This window comes from Mustela nivalis (assembly GCF_964662115.1).
Source record: "Mustela nivalis genome assembly, chromosome: 4".
Classification (NCBI taxonomy): Eukaryota; Metazoa; Chordata; class Mammalia; order Carnivora; family Mustelidae; genus Mustela; species Mustela nivalis.
This window is the reverse complement of record NC_139023.1, coordinates 152,296,670-152,316,402: the sequence shown is the minus strand read 5'-3', so window position 1 is coordinate 152,316,402 and position 19,733 is coordinate 152,296,670. Positions and strand designations below refer to the sequence as shown.

General features: G+C 39.0%; 1 pseudogene across 1 annotated transcript; it reads left to right on the top strand.

Moving 5' to 3' along the window:
* The first annotated feature begins 2,338 nt into the window (after positions 1 to 2,338).
* Positions 2,339 to 17,264, top strand: LOC309863148 (peptidyl-prolyl cis-trans isomerase A pseudogene; annotated as a pseudogene). Its single transcript has 2 exons — positions 2,339 to 2,372; positions 16,736 to 17,264. The product of its transcript is annotated as a peptidyl-prolyl cis-trans isomerase A pseudogene (transcript).
* Positions 17,265 to 19,733: the final 2,469 nt, after the last annotated feature.

The following is a 19,733-nucleotide window of genomic DNA, read 5'->3' as shown; positions in this document are numbered from 1 at the left end:
AAATCAAGAAGATGGAAAAGTAAGGTGTTTCTTGACATATATAAATACACGCACATCCCCCTACCTCCTAGAGTGAGTGTCATGTAGGAAATTATTCAAAAGAGCATGATCATTTGAGCAGAGGCTCAAGGATGACAGGAAACCTGCCAGAGAAAGACAAGGCGAAGGGGCATTCCTGAAAGAGGAAACAGCCAGTGGAAAACTGTGGGTAGAAAGTAAGTTGGCCTTCCTCCTATGAGACTCAAATTTAAAGGCATGTGGAGGCCAGCTCACTTGGGACCTTGTGATGGGAAACCATTGGAACAGTAAGCAGGAGACTGACGTAGTTTAAGACTTGAAAGATTACTCAGCCGGTTCTGTGACAATGGACAATACATAGACAGGTGACAGCAAGGAAGCCCACTGAAGAGGTACCTGTGATGATTCAGGCTGACAATAATGGGGGCTGGGGCAGGTTGGCAGCTTGGAGGGAGTGTGAAGTAGCCGGTTGTGAGATACATTTTGAAGTTGAACTAATAGGACCTATTTGATGGATTGGCTCAAATGCTCAGTAGACAGTGTGGATTTTGGTGAAAGGCTTTGGGTCCAAATACCCACAGTGCCCTTTGTTATTGTTAGGGCCAATTTAATGTTAAAACCTGTTTAACTATTAGGGCCTGCTTAGCCAGAGCAACTCCACATTGCCTAGGTAACCATATTGTTGTTTACATCCACAGACTTCATTCCAGGAATAAACGCCCCCTTAGTTCCTGGTATGGTTCCAGGTATCGATTCCGGGAGTAAACACCTTAACAATAGAAGCCACATACCTTGGGTCTGCCGCTATGCCCTATAAAACCAGCCTGTTAGATCGGGAGGGGGTCGCTCTCTTCGGAGGTGGCCCTGGCCGGTCAGTCTGACTTCTAATGCTTGGCATAGAACAAAGCTTCACATAACTTTCCCTTTGTCTCAGTCTCGTTCCCCTGGCTGGTCAGCCTAACTTCTCATGCTTGGCATAGAATGAGGCTTTGCATAACCTTCACTTTGTCTCAGTCTCATTCCTTTGATAACGGACCCCAACAGTTATGAGTGTGAATTTCCTAGTGTTCACTTTCCTCATTTGTAAGATAAACATGAGCTAATATCACTGATCTCAAAGGATTGTTGCAAGATAAAAGGAAATAATCCATAACAGCTTTCAGTCTAATAAACGTTCACTGTTCTTATCACCACTACTCTAATTCCTACCACTTTCCACAGACAATTATATTAAACCTTGGGACTGATCTCCCAGCTACTGGTCTTCCTGTCCTCTGTACTCTTCGAATTCCTCTTTCTCAGATACAAATTTCACAGCTCTGTCCTGCTGAAAACCTTCAGTAGCTCCCCATTCAGATAGAATCAACGATTGAGAATAGTATATTTGGTACTCGATAATCTGATCCCTTTCTTACCTCTGTCACACTTCAACCCACCTCTCACTTAACCTTTGGGTTCTAAGGAGACATTTTTTACAGTTCTGTCAAGAGGTGACAGGTCTTATTTCCTTGCTGCCTGTGCCTTTTCTTGTACTTTTCTCTCCGCATGACCTTTGCTGAGGTTCTTTTCAGGACTCAACTTGAGTTGTAGCCTCCTCCAGGGAGATTTTCTTACTTAACAATCCAATTCAGAGTCCTTTCTTAAGAAACCCCATAAGGGGGGGACAAGATGGCGGGGAAGTAGGAGGAGGCTCCTTTTCAACCTGTACCCTAAAGTGAGCTGATTACCTACCAAAGAACTCAGATCACCCATGAAATCAGCCTGAGATCAGAATTATACACGTCTGGATCTCTACAGGGGCAGAAGACACCAGTGGGCAGGTAAAGCAGAGTGGGAACGAAGGACTGATATCGGAAGATAAACAAAAGGGGGAGGGAGCCACCAGAGGTAACCGTTTGGAAAGTAATACCCCTAATACGAGAGAGAGAGTGCCTCGCGTCTGGGGACCAGCATTAACTTGGAGACTGGTTGAAAGCACTCCAAAAGAGCAAAGGATGGGGGGGGGGGGGGCAGGGAATTGTAAGAAAACAGGTCTTGGTCCCTGAGCCACCAGCGTGCCCAAGATTGCTGGGGTCCGGCTCCTGTGAGTGGATGGGAGCCATGCCGGATGGCAGAATGTGCAAGCCCTGCTACAGAGCCTGAGACACATATGCCCCTCATCCTCCCCTGAGAGAGGTACACAAGGGCCCAGCCGGCGCTCTTTGACCCGCGCCATCGTTTCAGAGCCTAAGACACACGCCCCCCAAACTCTCCCCTGAGAGAGGTGCGTGAAGGCCCAGCCTAGTGCTTTCGGATCTGTGCCCCATTCTCAGAGCCCGAGATGCGCACAGGGCCCACAGCCTCCCTGGAAAGAGGTGCGTGCAAGCCAGGCGCTCTTAGACACAGAAAGACCAGGCACTCCCAGCCTGGGCCAGCGGGAAAATCTCAGTGTGCTCTCGCTGCTTGGAACCTCTCTGGTGGTCTGGAGCTGCCCAGACAGCAGCCACTGCCCTGGTTTTGGGTACAAGCAGAAGATCCTGCGTCCCCAGGGACCGTGACTCGGAACCTGCTCTGCCAGCGGCCAAGGGGAAATTTATATGGGCTCTGTAGCCAGACTGAGGCTTCTCTCTGAGAGGGAGGTCAGGGTACAGTTTGCTTTTCTCTAAACCTACAAAAACCATCAAAAGCGGTCAAGGCGAGAGGGGGAAAAAAAAAGAAAGAAAAAAGTGAACAAACATAAAAACCTCCAGAGAACAAAAGCCTGAAAAAACCGGTTTCCTCAGAGCCCACCCCCTTGAGGGGGACTGGAGGACTTAACTCAGGGAACATTATTGACTGAAAACCCACGTGGCAGGCCCCTCCCCCAGAAAACCAACCAGGAAAGAAAAAAAAAAAAAAAGACTACAGGAGAACCACCATCACTACTTCATAGGACAACTTTTATTTTATTTTTATTTTGTTCCCACTATTCTGGCTTATTTTTTTTATATATATAGATAATTTTTTAACCTATTTACCATCACAGCGAGCTGTCCAGTACATCGAATTCCATAATAAACTTCTAATCTGAACTTTTTGATACATACACCTGTGTTTTTCTTTTGCATTTTTATTTTTTAAATTTCTTTTATTTTTAATTTTAGTTTAGTTTAGTCTAGTTTATTCCTTTTATATTTTTATTTTCTAATATTCATACAGAGTTAAACTTCAAAGTAACCCCCTTTCCCAAATCAATACTACCCCTATAAGCAAACCAATTTTTAATCCCCCTTTATCTTAGGAAAGTTGGGTCCTTTAACAAAGATATCAAGATACATCCAGGAAGAATCAAAACGACCTTCCTCGCCCACACTGAGAATTTATAACCACTCTCCCATATTTTTCTCACACCACTGTTTCTGTGTTTTTGTGTTTGCCCTGATAGTATATAAATCTAACATTTGGGATTCTTTTTGAAGAGGTTCTTCCTTTATTTGCATATATTTTTTTTTTCTCTTGTCACATACTTTTATCAGTCTTTTTGTTTGTCTGTTTTTGTTTGTATATTTCATAAATCTTACCTTGGGGCCCATTTGGGGGGAACCTTCTCTTTCATCTTCCCTTTCTTTCCTGTCTCTCTCTCTCTCTCTCTCTTTTTCTTCCTTTTTCTTTTCTTTTTTCTCTCATTTGGGAGGGGAATCCTGATTGCTCAGAAGGGTTCAGGGTGCACCTTGACTGCACCACGGTCGATACATGTAGCTACATCTGTTCAGTCATCTCTCACCAAAATGACTAGGAGGAAGAATGCCCAACAGAAGAAAAATACAGAGGATGGACCTTCTGCAACAAAGCTAACAGCTATCAACATAGACAATATGTCAGAAAGAGAATTCAGCTAACAATTATCCAGGCAATAGCTAGGTTGGAGAAAGCCATGGATGACCAAATGGAATTGAATAGGGCCAAGCTGAAAGCTACCAGGGAAGATGTTCACAATGTTAGGGCAGAGCTAAAAGCTACCAGGGCTGAGGTTCACAATGCTCTTAATGAATTCCAATCTAATCTAAATTCTCTCAAAGCTAGGGTAACTGAGACAGAAGACAGAATTAGTGATCTGAAGGACAAACAGATAGAGAGAAAGGATCAGGAGGAAGCCTGGAACAAACAGCTTAGAAACCACAAAAACAGGATTAGGGAAATAAATAATGCCATGAAACGTTCCAACGTCAGAATTATTGGAATCCCTGAAGGGGAGGAGAAAGAAAGAAGTCTAGAAGATATAGTGGAACAAGTTCTTCATGAAAATTTTCCCAATCTCGCAAATGGAACCAGCGTTCATGTACTAGAGGCCGAACAGTCTCCACCCAAGATTATAGATTCCAAAAAACATCAAGGCCCCTGATAGTCAAATTGAGGAATCATAATTGTAAGTATAATCTCTTGAAAGCTGCTAAGACAAAGAGGCTCCTTACTTACAGAGGAAAGCCCATCAGAATAACGTCAGACCTGTCCACAGAGACCTGGCAAGCCAGAAAGGGCTGGCAAGATTTATTCAGGGCACTAAATGAGAAGAACATGCAGCCAAGAATACTTTATCCAGCAAGACTGAAATTCAAAATGGATGGAGAGATAAAGAGTTTCCAAGATAGGCAAGGCTTAAAAGACAATGCAACCACCAAGCCAACACTGCAGGAAATATTAAGGGGGGTTCTATAAAAGAGGAAAAATCCTAAGAATAGCATTGAACAGAAATATAGAGACAATCTACAGAAAGAAAGACTTCAAAGGTAACACGATGGCAATAAAAATGTATCTATCAATAATCACTCTCAATGTGAATGGCCTAAATGCACCCATAAAATAGCACAGGGTTGCAGATTGGATAAAACGACAGGACCCATCCATATGTTGTCTACAAGAGACCCATTTTGAACCTAAAGATACACCCAGACTGAAAGTGAAGGGATGAAGAAGCATCTTTCATGCCAATGGGCCTCAAAAGAAGGCTGGGGTATCAATTCTCAGATCAGATAAATTAGATTTTAAACTAAAGACTGTAGTCAGAGATACAGAAGGACACTACATAATTCTTAAAGGGACTATCCACCAAGATGATCTAACAATTGTAAATATCTATGCCCCCAATATGGGAGCAGCCTATTACATAGGAAAACTGTTAATCAAAATAAAGAGTCATATTGATATGTATACATTAATAGTAGGAGATCTTAACACACCTCTCTCAGAAAAAGACAGATCATCAAAGCAGAAAATCAATAAAGAAACAAGAGCATTGAATGACACATTGGACCAGATGGGCCTCATAGATTTATACAGAACATTCCACCCTAAAACAACAGAATACTCATTCTTCTCAAGTACACATGGAACTTATCCAGAATAGACCACATACTGGGTCACAAATCAGGACTCAACCAACACCAAAAGACTGAGATTATTCCCAGCATATTCTCAGATCACAATGCTTTGAAACTGGAGCTCAATCACAAGGAAAATTTCAGAAGGAACTCAAACACCTGGAAGCTAGAGACCACCTTGCTTAAGAATGCTTAGATCAACCAGGAGATCAAAGAAGAACTGAAACAATTCATGGAAACCAATGAGAATGAAGACGCTTTGGTCCAAAACCTATGGGATACAGCAAAGGCGGTCCTAAGGGGGAAATACATAGTCATCCAATCCTCCCTCAAAAAATTTGAAAAATCCAGGGGCGCCTGGGTGGCTCAGTGGGTTAAGCCGCTGCCTTCGGCTCAGGTCATGATCTCAGGGTCCTGGGATTGAGTCCCGCATCAGGCTCTCTGCTCAGCAGGGAGCCTGCTTCCTCCTCTCTCTCTCTCTGCCTGCCTCTCTGCCTACTTGTGATCTCTCTCTGTCAAATAAATAAATAAAATCTTAAAAAAAAAATTGAAAAATCCAGAACACACCAGCTGTCTCTACACCTTAAAGAACTGGAGAATCAACAACAAATCAAACCAACTCCACACATAAGAAGGGATAAAATCAAGATTAGAGCTGAGATCAATGAGATAGAAACCAGAGATACAGTAGAACGTATCAATGAAACTAGAAGCTGGCTTTTGAAAGAATCAATAAGATCGATAAACCATTGGCCACACTAATCCAAAAGAAAAGAGAGAAAGCCCAAATTCATAAAATTACGAATGAAAAAGGAGAGATCACAACAAACACCAAGGAAGTAGAAACAATCATCAGTAGTTATTATCAACAGTTATATGCCAATAAGCTAAGCAACCTAGATGAAATGGATGCATTCCTGGAAAACTATAAACTCGAAAATTGAACCAGGAAGAAATCGACAACCTTAATAGACCGATATCTAGTAAAGAGATTGAAGCAATGATCAAAAACCTCCCAAAAAACAAGAGCCCAGGACCTGACAGATTCCCTGGGGAATTCTACCAAACTTCCAAAGAAGAAATAACACCTATTCTCCTGAAGCTGTTTCAAAAAATTGAAGCAGAAGGAAAACTTCCAGACTCTTTCTATGAAGCCAGCATTACCCTGACCCCCAAACCAGGCAAAGACCCTACGAAAAAGGAGAATTTCAGAACAATATCACTGATGAATATAGATGCTAAGATTCTCAACAAGATCCTAGCAAACAGGATCCAACAGCAGATTAAAAAGATTATCCATCATGACCAGGTGGGATTCATGCCTGGGCTACAAAGATGGTTCAACATTCACAAATCAATCAATGTGATAGAATAAATTAATAAGAAAAGAGAAAAGAGCCACGTGGTCCTTTCAGTTGATACAGAAAAAGCATTTGACAAAATCCAGCATCCGTGTGGTCCTTTCAGTTGATACAGAAAAAGCATTTGACAAAATCCAGCATCCGTTCCTGATTAAAACGCTTCAAAGTATAGGGATAGAGGGAACATTCCTAAACTTCATCAAATCTATCTATGAAAGACCCACAGCAAATATCATCCTCAATGGGAAAAAGCTTGCAGCCTTCCCGTTGAGATCAGGAACACGACAAGGATGCCCACTCTCACCACTCTTGTTCAACATAGTATTAGAAGTCCTAGCAACAGCAATCAGACAACAAAGAGAAATAAAAGGTATCCAAATTGTCAATGAAGAAGTCAAACTCTCTCTCTTCGCAGATGACATGATTCTTTCTATGGAAAACCCAAAAGACTCCACCCCCAAACTACTAGAACTCATGCAGCAATTCAGTAATGTGGCAGGATACAAAGTCAATGTACAGAAATAAGAAATCAGTGGCCTTCCTATACACTAACAATGAAAATACAAAAAGGGAAATTAGAGAATTGATTCCATTTACTATACCACCAAGAACCATAAGATACCTGGGAATAAACCTAACCAAAGAGGTCAAGGATCTGTATTTGAGGACCTACAGAACACTCATGAAAGAAATTGAAGAAGACACAAAAAGATGGAAGACCATTCATGCTCTTAGATCGGAAGAATTGTTAAAATGTCTATACTGCCTAGAGCAATCTATACTTTTAATGCCATTCTGACCAAAATTCCACCAGTATTCTTCAAAGAGCTGGAGCAAATAATCCTAAAATTTGTATGGAATCAGAAGGAACCCCGAATTGCTAAGGAAATGTTGAAAAATAAAAACAAAACTGGGGGCATCATGCTACCTGATTTCAAGCTTTACTACAAAGCTGTGATCACCAAGACAGCATGGTACTGGCATAAAAACAGACACATAGACCAGTGGAACAGAGTAGAGAGCCCAGATATGGACCCTCAACTCTATGGTCAATTAATCTTCTACAAAACAGGAAAAAATATACAGTGGAAAGAAGACAGTCTCTTCAATAAATGGTGCTGGGAAAACTGGACAGCTATATGTAGACAAACGGTTGATATCCAGGATCTATAATGAACTCCTCAAACTCAACACACACAAAACAGATAAGCATATCAAAAAATGGGCAGAAGATATGAACAGACACTTCTCCAATGAAGACATACAAATTGCTATCAGACACATGAAAAAATGTTCATCATCACTAGCCATCAGTGAGATTCAAATTAAAACCACGTTGAGATATCACCTTACACAAGTTAGAATGGCCAAAATTAGCAGAACAGGAAACAACATGTGTTAGAGGGGTGTGGAGAAAGGAGAACCCTCTTACACTGTTGGTGGGAAGGCAAGTTGGTGCAGCCTCTTTGGAGAACAGCCTGGAGATTCCTCAAGAAATTAAAAATAAAACTTCCCTATGACCCTGCCATTGCACTACTGGGTATTTACCCCAAAGATACAGATGTAGTGAAAAGAAGGGCCATCTGTACCTCATTGTTTATAGCAGCAATGGCCATGATCGCCAAACTGTGGAAAGAACCAAGATGCCCTTCAATGGATGAATGGATAAGGAAGATGTGGTCCATATACACTATGGAGCATTATGCCTCCATCAGAAAGGATGAATACCCAACTTTTGTAGCAACATGGATGGGACTGGAAGAGATTATGCTGAGTGAAATAAGTCAAGCAGAGAGAGTCAATTATCATATGGTTTCACTTATCTGTGGAGCATAACAAATAACATGGAGGACATGGGGAGGGGAAGGGAGTTGAGGGAAATTGGAAGGGGAGGTGAACCATGAGACACTATGGACTCTGAAAAACAACCTGAGGGTTTTGAAGGGACAGGGGGTGGGAGGTTGGGGAACCAGGTGGTGGGTATTAGAGAGGGCACGGATTGCATGAAGCACTGGGTGTGATGCAAAAATAATGAATACTGTTATACCAAAATAAAAAGTAAATAAATTAAAAAAAAAAAAAAAAAAGAAACCCCATAACATCTGATCTAGATTATAAAGTCTAAACAAGAAAAACTGCTGTCTAATCAAAGCTGGGTGCAGTGTGGAGCAAAAGTAGATGCTCAATAAATAAATGTTGAGAGAGTTGCACTTTTTTTAAAAACCTTAAAACATAAAATGTGTTCTTCTTTCAACTGTCTTTTGAGCAAAGCAGGGAAGACCTCATATGGGACCCAGGATTCCTGATATTCTCAGTTGTCATAAAAGAATGCTAACCCTACTCACACAGCATTTATTACATATACTTGTAAATTCAACAGAAAGCTACATGAAGTTAGTTTTCAGAGACTAGCCCACTGGACTGAACAGTATTATACCTACTCTTATCAATCTAGATCGGTTAAGGGATGTGTATTTAAACCAGTTCATTTTTGCCCCCAACCAAATTATTTTTACTAAAAGGAGCTCCTGTGTAGGGATGCTTATGTGGCTCAGGTCATGATTCTGGGGTCACAAGATCGAGCTCCTCATTGAGCTCCCTGCTCCGTGGAGAGCCTGCTTCTCCCCATCCCTCTATTGTTTCCCCTACTTGCGCTCTCTCATGCACTGTCAAATAAATAAATAAAATCTTCAAAAAAAAAAAAAAAAGGGAACTCCAGTGTAATGACATCAACATATATTGTGGATCATTAAAATCGTCCTTGAAACATTATAAGAATATTGCCCCAAAGTTTGTGGAAACATGTTTATATAATTGCTACTTTTGGTTGAATGGCAAGAGAAATCCTTATATTGTCATACTTCATCTTGTGAAATTGCTCGCGTTCGTGTTCTTATATGGTAATTTGCTTATTAATCAGAATTCCTTAGTCTCTTTTGTCTTAGAGCCAAATCAGTATAGAGGTTATAATAGTGTGGGGTTTGTTTTGTTTGCCACATTCCTAATCTATTGTCCTCACCCTCTTCTATTTTCTCCTTTTGTCTGACCTCAAATCAGGAATTCCAGTATTAACTGGTAACACTAGGGATGCCTGAGTGGCTCATTTGCCTTCAGCTTAGGACATGATCTCTGCGTCTGGTCCCGGGATGGAGCCCCACCCAAGGGCTTCCTGTTCATCAGGGAGTCTGTTTCTCCCTCTCTCCCCCTCCCCCTGCTCCTTGCCACTGCTCTTTTTCTCTCTCTCTCAAATAAATAAATAAAATCTTTTTTTTTTTAATTAGTAACACTAGTTATAATAAAGAGTAACAAATGTGCTGCCAAACCTCTCCCACACACAGAATCTATGGACACCCGCAGTCCAGGAAAGTTGTCTCAAGCAGGCTGAGTCTACTTCTAGGTGGTCACTCCAGAACCCAGCTAACAACGACTTTGCCATCTCTAGTACGTGGCTTTCAGTGTAACAGACGTCATTTATACCCCATTCAACAGGAAGAAAGAAAGAACATGGAGGAATATACATAGAACTTTCTTCTGGCCAGGCCTAGAAGGGATACCTGCCATGTCTGCTCACACTCTCTGGCTAGAATTCAGCAGCATGGCCTCACTTACCTGCTCTGGAATCTTGGATATATAATTTAACTATAAACCCCAAGCAGAATCCAATGGTAACTTGTTAAATGGTTAACAGTATCTTCTATAAACATATTGTCAAGTCCCAAACCCTTACTAGACAGAGTAAGATTAAATAGAAACATCCATATGGAAAAAATGTTTTTAAGACATTTATAATATAAGCAGGGTATTAGGAAAAAAAATAAAAAACGACAAAAAAAAAAAAACACCTCAAGTTAAATAATGTAGGATATAAAAGTAGTTAAAATTTCAATCTCCCTTAATCTCATATTTTTGTCACATTTGAGGAAAATTAAACACTTAAGAAAGTAAATATTGAGTGTTCTTTATTTGGATTAAGTAAATGTAGCTTCATTTTGGAAGAGAAAACATAGCCAAAACTAAACTGTGTTTAGTGTATAGTGTTCATATTTTGTGGAACATATATTTTTCAGATTAAGTTTCATTGCTGATTCATGTATACAGAATTTATTGGAGAATGAACATAATATTTTATTAGCAATTCCGTCTTGTTATGCTGAATTATAGAACATTGTAGAGAATGAGTCAAATAAAGAAGAAAATGTTTTTCACGCAGCGTCAACAGGGAGATGGGGACATCTTATATACTAGTACTACATGAGTACCAAGAGTTGTCAAAATCATAAAGACAAAAAGTGGTGGTGGCCAGGGATAAAGAAGGGGGAGTAAAGGTACAGAGTTTGAGCTTTAGCTCAGCTTCACAAGATGAAAAGACTTAGGGGCAGGGATGGTGTGTGGTTGCACAACAGTGTGAATGTATTTTGTACCGCTGAACTGTACACTTAAAAATGGTTCCGATGGTAAGTCTGTGTTATGTGCATTTTAGCCCAACTGAAAAGAAGAAGGGAAAAAACCCAAAGGATCACACACAAAGAAGAAAGAAAGGGTTAATCTGGCATTTCAAGTATGTGCAAAACTCCTAAATAAATACTAGCCACGTGAGCCATGCACTGTACTGAAAGCCTAATGCATTGTGACTGTCTTAGAAATCCAAGAAGACTGCAATTTATTAGAAAAACTACTAAGGAATGAGTGTCAGCGGATGAAAGGAGAGCAACCTCTCATCATCTCCATAGATACTGAAATGGCAACGGACAGAATGCAACATTGCTGCTTCAAAAAAATCCTAATCAGGTAGAGAGAGGGTGGCTCAGTGGGTTAAAGCCTCTGCCTTCCGCTCGGGTCATGATCCCGGGGTTCTGGGATCGCCCCCCCCCCCAATCGGGCTCTCTGCTCAGCAGGGAGCCTGCTTCCCCCTCTCTCTCTGCCTGCCTCTCTGCCTACTTGTGATCTCTGCCTGTCAAATAAATAAATAAAATCTTAAAAAAAAAAAAAAGAAAGAAAGAAAGAAGGAAAGAAACCTCTTTAAGTTGCTGAAGGCATAGCGGCATAAGCCAGCTGGGGCAACAGCCAGGGAGTCCCTGGCATTATCACCACCAAAGTGTCTCTCTATTGACCTGTCGGGTGCCTGGGGCTTGATCCCTGTGAGGAACCTTAATGTTTATTGTAGGTTCAGTTTAGTAATCACGGTCTGTTTTAAGAAACAAAAGAGGAAACAATGGCTCCAGAAGATGATTCAGTCTTGTAGTTTCTAGAATTAAACACAATGGCATTTTAAAACTCTGATGGGAATCACCTATAATTTCAAGGTCACTGCTTTGTTTGTGGCATTCCTTGGGTATTTATTGCAACCAATTTTGAGTTGGGAAAACTATGTGCCTTAATTTTACCTATTTCTTTTCCTTCTTCCCCATTAACTCTTTAACCGGCCCCCATATTTAGAAAAGTATGTGCATTTTCTTGTTCATTGTACATTTTTCCCCCACGCATGTATGAAACACTGAAGTATAGGCAGAGTGTGTGCTCAGAAAACAGGACATGCATGGGAAAGCAAGAAGCCGTACCCTTGAGCTCTACTACCACCTTCTGTACAAGAGAGGATTCCAGTTGCCAACATGGTGAGGCTCAAGAACCAAAAAAAAAAAAACCATAAAAACTTAAGAATTCTGCCAAAGGGGAGAGCAAAAAGAGTGGAGCAGGTGTGCTGATACAAAGAGAAAGCCTCAGTTAATAACAACACCATCAAACAGAATACCCTGTCTAAAGGTAACTAGCAAAGATTTCTGTTGCTTCAAATGTAAAGACAGCAACATAAAACTGTAAGAAACATGAAAAATCAAGGAAACATATCATCACAAAAGAAAATAATAATTTTTCAATAACTGAGCTTGTCTTCCCAGCTCTGCTGGTCATGGCCAGAGAAGTCTTGTTTCTCTCAGGCAGCACTCAGAGTTCTGACGCATGACCTCCAAGTCTGAGGGGAGGGAGAAGGAAAAAATGGGAGCAAATAAGAATTTCAAAGGGACACAGCTCCTGCTGACTGCTTCAGAATCCTGCATGCAAGCTTTTGGGAGTAACCCACTAAAGGATCACCCCACAGGAGCACCCTCAACACCCCCCTCCCCAATGCTAAACTCAACCCCCCACCCCACCCCACCCACCCCCACCTCCTAGCCAGACCCTCAGACTTGCTCCCAAGTGCTGTGGTAGACAGGTCTGGTCAGAAGAATGCTCGCAGAAAAACAGATCAGGGCCAGCAAGGGAAGAACTACAAACTGGTGCTTTAGCGCCACCCTCTGGAAAATAAAAAAAGTTTCCAGCAGCCAGCCTGGTGAGTTGTAACACAGGAAAGCATAAAGAATTTAGAATTTTGCCACAAGAGGGAGAGAGGAGTGGAGCAGGTCCACCGCACAAATCCTCAACAACCCCAGATAAAGCAACAACAATGAAGAGTGTCACCTCTGAATAAAACTAATCAAGGAAATACATCATCACCAAAAGGAAAATAATAATTCCCAACAACTGCGTTCAAATCCATGGAATATTGTGACCTAGGTGATGAAGAACTCAAAATAGCTGCTTTGAAAAAACACTAATTCAGAAAGATATCTGTATCCTCATGTTCATACCAGCATTGTTTGCAATAGGCATGGACATGTAAACAACCCAGGTGTCCATCAACAGATGAATGGATAAAGAAGTTGTGGTACAATGGAACATTATTTGAAAATGAAAAATACAATGGAGCATTATTTAACTATAACACACACACACACATACATAAAGGGGGCACATGGGTGCCTCAGTTGGTTAGGCAGCCAGCTCTTGATTTTGGCTCAGGTCATGATCTCAGGATCCTGAGTGTGCTTGAGGATTTTGTCCCCCTCTCCCTCTGTCCCTCTTCCTGTATTGTATTTTCTCTCTCTGACTCTCTCAAATAAATAAATCTTCAAAAAAGTAAAATTAAAATTTAAAAATGCGAGGAAATCCTGCCATTTGCAACAACATTATGAGGGCATAATGCTAAATGAAGTAGAGAGACAGAGAAAGGCAAACCTATATGACCTGACTTGTATGTGGAATCTAAACAAACAAGCAAAGAAAAAAACACACCAAACTCAGGCAAAGATATGATTTGTGGTTACCAGAAGCAGAAGGGTAGGAGGGGAGGGAATGGAGGAAGGAGGTCAAAAGACAAAAACTTCCAGTTAGGTAAATTAGTATAAGAGATATCATATACAGCATGACTATAGTTAATGCTGTTATATTATATACAGGAAAGAAAAAAAATCCTGCGTTCTCATTAAAAGGAAAACTTTTTTTTTAATTTATTTACTTTCTCTTTTTATTGTATCTATATGAGACATGGATGCTAACTAAACTTGTTGTAATCATCTCACAATTATATGTAAGTAAAGCCATTACTCTGTACCCCTTAAACTTATACAATGATGTATATAAATTCTATCTCAATAAAACTGGGAAAAAATTTAAAATAGCTGTTTTGAAGAAAAAAAAAAAACAGTGAGCTACGAGAAAACTCAAATATCTCATTGATATAAGGGTAAAAAATATGCAACCAAAATGAGCTTGTTACCAAAGATACTGTTACAGAACTTGGACTAGATCCTGGTCAAAGAACCACTCAGGACTCAGAGACCTTGGAGGATGGGAGGTTTATTTAACACTAGCGGGCTCAGAGGAGCATAATCTCCCAAGGTCTGAGACCCAAGCACAAACAAAGGAGGTAGTTTATACACTTTTACTTCCATATCTGTGCCACTCTTGTGCCTGTGGCCAGGGCGGGGGGGTGGTTAGGGGGGAAAACCTGTAATGGCCCTAGGACCTGGACTGGGATTCCCCTTCTGGATCGATTGGCCAACTTAGAACACAGATTTCCCTTATCAATATCAACAAATTCCAAAGTTAAGAATTCAGCAGATGAGGACAGGGTTCAAGATGGCCATGTAGGAAAATCCTGAGCTCACCTCCTCTCGTAGACCCAACAAATCCACAACTACATATGTAATAATTCCCTCTGAAGGGGACCTAGAAACTAAATCTATAGAGCCTCTACAACAAGGGACAGTAGACACCCAGAGAGATAAAAGACGTTCCACAGTTCTCAGATCCTGCATAGGAGAGAAAAGCCCCCAAAACACATGGATTTGAAAACCAACAGGGAATATCTCCAGGAAAACTATCGAAGTGAAGGGAAAGGTAAACCCACTCTTTTTTTTTTTTTTAATTTTTTATTTTTTATAAACATATATTTTTATCCCCAAGGGTACAGGTCTGTGAATCACCAGGTTTACACACTTCACAGCACTCAAGTATGAAGTTGTTGAAAGACAAAACTTATAAAATCAAGTATAACTGCAATATTAGTTAAGGGATACACAAAATAAAAAGACTTAAAAGATAACAAAAATGTAAAACATGTAGGGGAGAGAAATGTAGAGCTTTTATAATGCATTCCAATTTAAAATAGACTGTTATATACATATAGGTTTTTATACATGAACCTCCTAGTAACCACAAACAAAAAACCTATAATAGATACACAAAAAGTAAAGACAGTGGAATCCAAAAATAACGCTAAAGAAACTCACCAAATCATAAGAGAAGAGAGCAAGAGAAGTAAAGAACAGAGAACCACAAAAGCAGTCAACAAAATGGCAATAAGTACATATACATCAATTGTTATTTTAAATGTGAATGGACTAAATGCACCCAGCAAAAAACATAGGATAACTGAATGGATTTAAAACAAAAAAACAAAAAACCAAGATCCATTTACATGCTGCCTACAAGAGATTCACTTCAAACCTGAAGACACACACTGAAAGTGAAAAGATACAAAAAGATATTTCATGCAGGGACACCTGGGTGGCTTAGTTGGTTAAGTATCTGCCTTCAACTCAGGTCATGATCTCAAGGTTCTGGGATTGCGTCTTGCATTCGCCTCCCTGCTGGGCAGGAGTCTGCTTACAGTGTAATCAGTTTCAAGTGTACAATATAGTAATTCAACACCTCCATACAACACCCAGTGCTCATCACAAGCACACTATTTAATCGCCATTACCTATTTCACCTATCTTCCCCCACCCTTATGTCCCCTCTGATAACCATCAGTTTATTCTCAAAGGTTGAGTCTGTTTTTTGGTTTGTTTCTCTCTCTTTCTTTCCCCTTTGTTTTGTTTTTAAACTCCACATATGAGTGAAATCATATGGTATTTGTCTTTCTCTGACTGACTTATTTCACTTAGCATTATACTCTCTAGCTCCATCCATGGCTAGCTTTCATTCTTTTTTATGACTGAGTAACATACTACAGTGTATATATACTATATCTTCTTTATCCATTCATCAATTGACGGACACTTGGGCTGTTTCTATAATTTGGCTATTATAGATAATGCTACTATAAATATCAGGCAAAAGAGATTTTAAAACAAAGTGTAACAAGACAAATAAGGTCATTACATAGATAGGAGCACCTAAACATACAAAACAAATGTTAAAAGACAAAAAGGGAGAAATTAACAATAACACAATAGTAGTAGGGGACTTTAATAGACAAAAAATGGATATGGCAATATCCATTTTTTCTAATGGATAGACAAAAAATTAATATGGCAATGTTGGTCTTAAATGATACATTAGGCCAAATGGAACTAATAGACATATATATAGACTATTTAACCCAAATCAGCAGAATACATATTCTTCTTAAGTGCACATGGAGCATTCTTCAGGATAGATTGCACATGAGGCTACAAAACATGTCTCAATAAAGTTAAGAAGATTGAAATCATATGAAGCATCTTTTCCAACCACAATAATATGAAACTAGAAATCAATTACAATAAAAATGGAACAAACAAACATACACATGGAAACCAACATACCACTAAACAATCAATGGGTCAAGAAAAAAAAAATCAAAAACTACTTAGAGACCAATGAAAATGAAGACACAGGCCTTGCAGACACAGCTGCCCTAGAACCACCCATATCACCAAGCCAAGAACAACCCTACTGTGTTTTTCCACATTTCCATAGATAGAAAGCCTTTAGGTCACATCTCATTGAGCTGTTTGCAAACAAATTTCCAAAGACAGCAGAGAACTTTCACGAACACCAGGGAAAATGGATTTGGTTATAAAAGCTCCTGTTTTCACAGGATTATGCTAGGATTTATTTGCCAGAGTAGTTATTTCACATCCTATAATGGCACTGGCAGCAAGTCCATCTCTGGGGAGAAATTTGAGAACGAGAATTTCATCCTGAAGCATACGGGTCCTGGCTTCCTGCTCATGGCAAATGCTAGACCCAATACAAATGGTTCCCAGGATTTCATCTGCACTGCCAAAATTGAGTGATTGCATGACAAGCACATGGTCCTTGTAAGGTGAAAGAGAGCATGAATATTATGGAAACCATGAAGTGCTTTGGGTCCAAGAATGCCAAGACCAGAAAGAAGATCACCATTGCTGACTGGACAAATCTGATAAATTTGACTTGTATCTTATCTTTTAAAAAAATGAAATAGGGGGCGCCTGGGTGGCTCAGTGGGTTAAAGCCTCTGCCTTCAGCTCAGGTCATGATCCCAGGATCCTGGGATCGAGCCCCTCATTGGGCTCTCTGCTCAACAGGGAGCCTGCTTCCCCCTCTCTCTGCCTGCCTCTCTACCTACTTGTGATCTCTGTCTGTCAAATAAATAAATAAAATCTTAAAAAAAAATAAAATGAAATAGGCCCACCTCTGGAAACAAGAAAAATTTCAAATGTAAGCTATCTAATCTTACTCCTAAGGAAATTAGAAAAAAAAAAAAAAAAAGGACAAAATTAGTTGAAAAAAGAAAGTGATAAAACTGAGAGCAGAAATAAACAGAGACTAAAAAAATAAAACTTTTCTTCAAAAAGATAAACAAAATTGATAAACATTTAGCAAGACTCATCAAGAAAATAAGAGAGAGGGCCCAAATAAATAAAATCAGAAATGAAAAAAGAGACATTACAACTGATACCACAGAAACACAAAGAATCATTAAAGACTACTAAAAGCAGTTATACACAAATAAATTAGAAAACCTAGAAGAAATGGATAAACCCCTAGAAACAACCAATATTCCAAGACTGAACCAAGAAGACACAATAATCTGAGCAGATTAATTACTAGTAATGAAAATGAATCAGTAATCAAAAATCCTGACAAACAAAAATCCAAGCCCAGATGGCTTCACAGTTGTATTTTACCAAATACTTAAAGAACAGTTAAGATCTTTCTCAAATTATTCAAATTATTATTGAAATGGAAGGAATTCTTCCAAGCTCATCTTATGAGGCCAGAATTACAGTAATACCTAAACCATCCAAATTAGAAAGGAAGTAGTAAAATTGTCAACTACATTCTGGTGACATAATGCCATATATATATATATATATCTCAATCATATATATATATGTGCCATATATATACACATATATATACTTAAAGGCAGCCACCAAAAACTATTAGAATAAATAAATTCAATAAATTTGCAGGATACAAAATCAATATTTGGAAATCTGTTGTCATATACTAATTTCTAAACACTAATAGTGAACTATCAGAATGAGAAATTTAGAAAACAATGCCATTTACAATTATATCAAAAAATAAAATAAAATGCCAAGGAATAAATTTAACCAAGGAGGTAAAACACATATATTCTGAAAGCTATAAGACACTGATAAAAGAAACTAAAGATATCACAGAAAAATGGAAAGATATACTATGCTCATGGATTAGAAAATTTAATATTGTTAAAATGTCCATACTACAAAAACAATCTTCAGATTCAATGCAATATCTATCAAAATACCAATGGCACTTTTCACAGAACTAAAACAAATAATCCTAAAACTTGTATGGAAGCCCAGAAGACCCTGAATAGCCAAAGCAATCTTGAGAAAGAAAAAAGCTGGAGTTATAATTGTCCCAGGTTTCAAATCATACTACAAAGCTATTAGTAATCTAAACAGTATGGTAATGACACAAAAATAGACACATTGATCAATGGAACAGAATAGAAGCTCAGACTTAAATCTATGGCTTAAATGGTCAACTAATCTGTGATAAAGGAGGCAAGAATATACAATAGGGAAAATACAGTCTTTTCAGTAATTGGTGCTGGGAAACTGAGACGTTCTTCAAAAAATTTTAAAAAGAACTATCAAACAATCCAGGAATTTCACTTCTGAGTATTTGTCCAAAGAAATGAAAACATGAATTCAATAAAACATATGCATGCCTATGTTTACTGCAGTATTATTTACAATCACCAAGATGTGGAAGCAACCTAAATGTCTGTCAATAGACAAGTGCATAAAGATGTGGTGTGTGTGTGTAAGTAATATTAGTCAGCCATAACACAGAATGAAATCTTACTATTTGAGGCAACATAGATAGATCTAAAGGGTATTATGTTTAAAGAAATAAGTTAGACAGAGAAAGACAAAATACTATGTGATTTCACCTGTATATAGAATCTAAAAAACAAGCAACAAACAAAACAAAACAAAACAAAAAAAGACTCATTGATACAGAGAAAAAACTGGTAGTTACCAGAGGGGAGGTAGTGGAGGAATAGACAAAATAGGTGAAGGGGATTAAGAGGTATATTCTTCCAGTTATTAAATAAATAAGACAGGGAGATATAATATATAGCATAGAAAATATGGTCAATAATTATAACAACTTTGTATGATGACAGATAAGTTTGCAATATATAAATACCAAATCACTATGCTAGGCATCTGAAACTAATACAATATTGTATGTCAGTTATACTTGATTTTAAAAAAGGATTCAATGAATGAAATGAAGAATGAATAGAGAATGCCTGTAGTAGAGTTGAACAGATAGAATAGTAAATAAGTTAGAGAATAGGAATTTTGAAATAACACAGTTGGAAGAACAAAACAAAAGAATTTTAAAAAGCAAAACAGGCCTGAAGGATCTATGGCATTCAAACAAA